The sequence below is a fragment of the Gymnoscopelus braueri genome, assembly GCF_963280865.1.
Source record: "Gymnoscopelus braueri genome assembly, chromosome: 1".
NCBI lineage: Eukaryota > Metazoa > Chordata > Actinopteri > Myctophiformes > Myctophidae > Gymnoscopelus > Gymnoscopelus braueri.
In genome coordinates this window covers 35,040,032-35,046,031 of record NC_137603.1, presented here as the reverse complement: position 1 = coordinate 35,046,031, position 6,000 = coordinate 35,040,032, and the positions used below count along the sequence as shown (strand labels likewise).

Below are 6,000 nucleotides of genomic sequence, written 5' to 3'. Positions count from 1 at the left end.
TTTACTCATTGTTGATATAATAGACTGGACATAGGCGAGTCCTGCAGCCAAATGGCCTTTTTGACTGAAGTGGGAAATGGTGTATTTATCCAAAATATTTTCTAGATACATACATTCATGAAAGCATCTGCTGATCAGCTGTCAGCATTGGCAATTGTTTGTATAGACCATGCCTCTCTAATACAATAATAGACTAATTGGACTCAATTGTTTTCTATTTACTTGATTTTCATACAATAGGTAGATTACATGTAAATAAAAGTAAATAGAAAAAAATAATAATAATCTAGGTCCAATTAGTCTATTTTTCTAGTAGAGAGGTATGGTCGCATTACTTAAATGGTAATCAATGTTTTGCATTGAAAATTACAAGCTGGGGGGTACGGTGGCGCAGTCGGTAGCGTTGTCGCCTCACAGCTAGAGGGTCCTGGGTTCGATTCCCGCAGGGGATGCTGTGGGTGTGTTCTCTCCTCCGCATCATCAGTGCCCATACCCTAGGTGGGCTTGGCGAAAGGGCCTCTCGGTGTGGAGGTTGCGCTCCCCAAGTGTAGATAGATACCCTCACAAAAACATGCAGTAATCCTGGTGTGTGTCAAAACAAATAGAAACTAAACTCCAATAATAATTTACACATCTATATTACAGCTTAGAAAGAATACGAATAGGGGAATGAAAATGTAGAAAATGGTTATACTGTAGGCCTACCATAACTATTATTGAATACAATACATTGTCTGGTTTCCGTTTTGTTTTATTTGAAACAACTACTTCTTTTTCTACATTTCATCTTTGCAAATGGATCGGTAGTTATCTTCACGCTGAAACAAACGGTGTAATTCATGCAGTAGCCTGATCAAATATTTGTGGGCGGATAATATCCCTCAATGATACATACAAGTCAAGTGCTTGTGACCTAGTCACTGGGAACCCCAAGCCTGATTCTTCCATAACAATTGTGCACAAATCAAACATGTCCTTGTCACATGGAACTGAAGTTAAGAACTTGCAGCGGTCTTTGCAAGTGTCTAGGTCACCACTGGATGGAACAAGAAGATGGTCCTCTGTGCCCCACAGGTGAGGTGCCAAGTACATGACATTTGGTATTCCTGAGGGGACATTGGGGTTCTTGGTGGGCCGGATACGATGTGCGTTCCAAACATCCCTTATCTCATTTAAGTCCTCCTACAGAGAGAGAGAGAGAGATGGGGAGCGGGAGGGAGATTATGATTAGATAATAAAAAGAAAAAGGTTGCGCATCAACAATGGGTTTTCTCGGTGGAGTGCTACACCCAAAATCCAGTATAGACATCAAAAGTAGGAATTGAAAAAATCCCTAACAGGTAGCACGTCCAAAATTTCAAATCAATGGAGGACAAAGTACTCACATTTCCACTTTTTAATTGGCACTCACCAATTAACGAAACAAACATAATCCTTGAATAGCATCAATTTCTTCACCATAATAAAGAATAGGATGAACGTACACAGGCTATTATATGTCACATAATCAAGGTAAATCCACCGTGCATAAAGTCATCCTAGGTGAGTCTAGTTGTTCTATAGTTTTTTTCGGAGGGCCATAATATTATTCCCGCATGCATGTGGTCACTGAATGAAAAAAAAAACCCCCACTATGGTTACTTTATGTGTGAATTTAATTACTTCGAAACTCAATAGCCACACATAAGCACTCACCTGGGACGCCACATTATCACATGAAAAAGGCCATTTGAACAGATATATATATATATATATATATATATATATATATATATATATATATATATATATATATATATATTGTCCTACTCTACTCAAAGTTGATCATGTTAATGCATGAAGGCATGGTCTGTGATCGTCAAATGTTTACCTGAATGATTGCCAGGAAGCACAACTGCATTAGTGCTTTGTCCAGGAAATCACCGGTGAAGATCCCTTCATCCTCCCAGCAGCTGGATCCAATATTCAACCCCTTCCCTTCTCATAAGTCCCCACCAACTCTCTATTCTCTGGTTTGCTGTGCTTTTTCCTGTTATATAACTCCTTTCTCCTGCCCTGTCATCTTCATCATTTCGACGCAAATACCTTTGGCTGTCTCTTAGCACAACATTCTCTGTACCCATGTCTGTGCGTAAAAGCATTGGGTAACCACCGGTCTGCTCTATTGCTTCAACAAAGTAGCCTCCAATAACTTTTGGGTCGCTGCTGGTGAAGGCAGCTCTCAGCCATATGATCCTGCGGGAATACCCGTCTATGCACCCATTAATGCATATTCCATAGGGCTTGAGCTTGTCGTAGGAATCTACATGCCATATGAAATTAGGTCCTTTAGAAAAATACCGCCTCCGGGTTAGACGTCGTCTCAGCCGAGCTTGAGAGTTTACTGGGTCGAGCAGAGAAAGAAGGATTCTCATGTCTTCCTTCCTAATGCGGATACCTTGCTCCAGACACTTGGTATACATCCACCGGTATCCATGTAGTTTTCCAGGGCCTTCCAATTGACCAGCTATAAAGTCGATGGCATCATCCAAGTCAGAATATCGCCGACGATATAACCCATAACCTCTCAATATCCTTGTTAATTGCCTTTTACTAACAATAATCCCATGCAAAGCAAGTGTAGACAAAATGTCTGCATAAATCATGCCCAAGCGAAAGCAAATCTTGATCAAGGTGTCTCTATCCATAACTATCAACAAGTAGGTGGTGGCATCCAGAGTAAATTATCTAGTTAAACAAAAAGAAAAACGTGGCGAGAGTGAGTGCAAGGATGTATATAGGCCAAAGAGCACTCAGCATTTAAATAAGCCAGAACTCGGTCAATTCTAAACCGAAGAGAGCCAGCAGTCTCTGAGCCGCTCCTCCTGATCTCAGAAAAAACACCTATCCACCTATAGCCAACAAGTCTCTGAGAGCCAGCAGTCTCTGAGCTCCTCAGCAGTCCCCTCCTCCTGATCTCAGGAACAACACCATCCACCTATAATTGAATAAATAAACACTGTTAAAGGCAGGGGAAGTGATATTTGTGACCGCTTCCTACTTAATGTAATTTATGTGATCCATCAGGCATAGACTGTAGTGTAGACAGCCGATGTGAGGGACATGTCATGTCACCGACCTGTCCTGGAAGCCTGCAGTCTCTGAGAGCCAGCAGTCTGTGAGCTCCTCTGCAGTCTCTGGGCCCACAGTCCCCTCCTCAAAGTCTCAGGAACAACACAATCCACCTATAATTGAATAAATTAAACAAATAAACACTGTTGGGGAAGTGATATGTTTTGGTTAAAAACATATATATTTGAGCTGTATATAAAGATTTCTAAATGGAGTTTGTTCAGTAACAGGGGTCTCTCCCCATCTCTTTAATAAACAGAAAATACATTTTCATGTGCGTTTCCATTTTTAGCCCCATTTATCAGCTTCAATGTCATATTTTAGAGTGTTCCAGTTTCAATTGTCTACTAATTCCTTTGTGACTTAAAATTTCACTCTGTATCCTGTATGGATTCTGTCTTCTGATTGGATAAAATTGGTATCCCAACCTGAACATATGTTTTGTTTTCTGAAGAGCTGCAGAGTCGGAGAGCTCTACAAAAGAAATCGGAATATGAAGCCATTTAAAAATAACTTTAACGGAAGAAATCACTAAATGCAAATTTAATAACTGGACATGCAATGGTTGGTTCACCACAGCCAAGATGGTGCAGGCTAGTCGATTATAAATTGAATTATTAAACTCTTAATGTATAATGTAGGCATTTAGCTGACGCTCTTAACCAGAGTAATTCACAATAAACATGGTAACCGTGAAATGCAGAGACAGTGTTGTGAGCCTCAGTAAACTAGGATAATAGCGAAACCAAGAACATAGCATCAGTCTAAAACATCTATCAACTATCAAAATAATCTGTACATGGAAACTATGGGATACCAGGTAAACAACGACGTGATCATCTGTAAATAACCTGGCGAATTTTCAGATTACAAAGCAGCTCAACGTTATTGGTTGCCATTTCATAAAGTAGCGTCCGAGATGTATGGGCTTTAAGCTATCTTAATAAACAAAAACATAGTACTTACTCTCTGGAACGAAAGAACATCTCCGTGTATTACACTGTTCAGACCGCAGCACAGTGCACACAAACACAAGGAGAGTAAACATATGATGGTCGCAGCCTTAATACGTCATCAGTCTGCGCGCGCGCTCTGTCAGGCATCATTAAACAAACCCTGCACTCACAATAATAATGATTGTTATTATTGTATTATTATTATTAGTATTATTATTATTATTAGTATTATTATTATTATTATTATTATAATAATAATAATTATTATTATTATTATTATTATTATTAAGCTTACGTGGTAACAGAGTGGGCACTAAGGAAGAGTGGACACTTCCATGTCCATTTTCTCCAAAATCTTACAAGATAAAATGTTTAGAAAGTGGTCTTAACTAATGTAAAGTAGGCCTACACACGGTTAAAACATGCTTGATGATTCAATAATTAAGGCCTAATAGGCTATTTGATATTTCTAAAATTGCTACAAATCCTTAGCCTGGTAAACCCTCCCTCCGGAAATCTCATTTCTATTTGATTCACTCCTGGAATCAAATAGAAATGAGATTTCCGGAGGGAGGGTTTACCAGGCTAACAAATCCTGTGGCCAGTCATTTAAACAACGTGTATGCCCAATGCCCGAAATAAAATTAGATTGAAAATTCAAACGGTAAAAGACACGGGACTGTGAGTGACATGCCCAAGAAGCTTGACTTTTAAACTTTAGTTTTTTGGAAACAGGCTAGAATTAGGCAGTGGTGGGAAAGGTAGCATTTTCTACTTGAGTATCAATACTCTGTTAAAATTAAAATGTCCGTGTTCAAAATGTTACTTGAGTAGTAAGTGTTGGTGTCAACATAATACTTAAAGTACCAAAAGTAAAAGCACTCAAATGATTGAAAATGGCAGATCTACAAGCTCACAATGGTTGTTGTGCGCTACTTTTACTTTTGGTACTTTTTTGATGCCTCCTACTTTTACTCAAGTCCATTTTGAATATCTTGTAGGCTACTTGTAGTAGAGTATTTAGGGTAGCCTATTGATACTTTTACTTAAGTAGAAATATTTTTTACTTCTTCCATCAATGAGCTGTGAGCTTGTGAATCGGCTATTTTCGGTGCACACATGCTCCATGCAAGGGCTGTGTCTGTATGTACGACCAAGTTCAAGGTGATGCTGATTCGTGATTCCATCCAGTTGTATAATAATTATACAATATCAACATTTATTACACCTGAATTTCCCAGAATCGTGTATCTATCCAGACAGACAGACAGACAGACAGACAGACAGACATTGGCATTTAACTGATTTATTCCAAAGACACATACAATTGCAGAACATTAGCAGAATTTTGATTTAAAATGTAATAGTTTGTTTAAATATAGAAACATATTTGTGTATAGCGATTGATGACTGAGCCAGTAGCCAAAGCTGTAACAACATCAACTTATAAACATAAAATGAAACTGCTGAAGTTGTTGTAGCGGTGCACTGATCGACCACCGGTTGTGGTTGTGGCGCTCTCCATGGTGCTGAACCAAGCCCACCATAGCGCCATAAATCTCTGCTGACCAATAGCATACACCCCGTCAAATAATGAAACAGTATAGCCTGCCAAGACATTGATTGATTGAAATAGCATTAAAACTTAAAACCTTAAAGAAAGACAAATAGCACCTGTCTTGCACAAAGTAGCAATACAAATACTCTGTTACAAGTAAAAGTCTGGAATATACTTAAAGTACCAAAGTTAAAAGTACTTGTTATGCAGAGTATCCCGTTTCACAAGTTATCATAATGTCTAAAATGGGGCTCGAGGCGAGGCCGACCGCGGGGGCCCTCGGGCGGTCCGTGGCAAGGCAACTAGGGCAGACGGTGCGTCTCAATATATATATATAACGGGCCGGCACAATGTCATAAATGAGTGTCCTATAGT

The 6,000-nt window shown here is 39.2% G+C and overlaps 1 long non-coding RNA gene across 1 annotated transcript; it reads right to left on the bottom strand.

Moving 5' to 3' along the window:
* Positions 1-1,978: 1,978 nt before the first annotated feature.
* On the bottom strand, positions 1,979-4,160 carry LOC308093463. The gene is made up of 3 exons (XR_013933884.1): positions 4,078-4,160; positions 3,119-3,224; positions 1,979-2,977 (listed from the first exon to the last, which is right to left on the bottom strand). It is a non-coding gene; the product is annotated as an uncharacterized lncRNA (long non-coding RNA).
* Between the last annotated feature and the right edge of the window lie 1,840 nt (positions 4,161-6,000).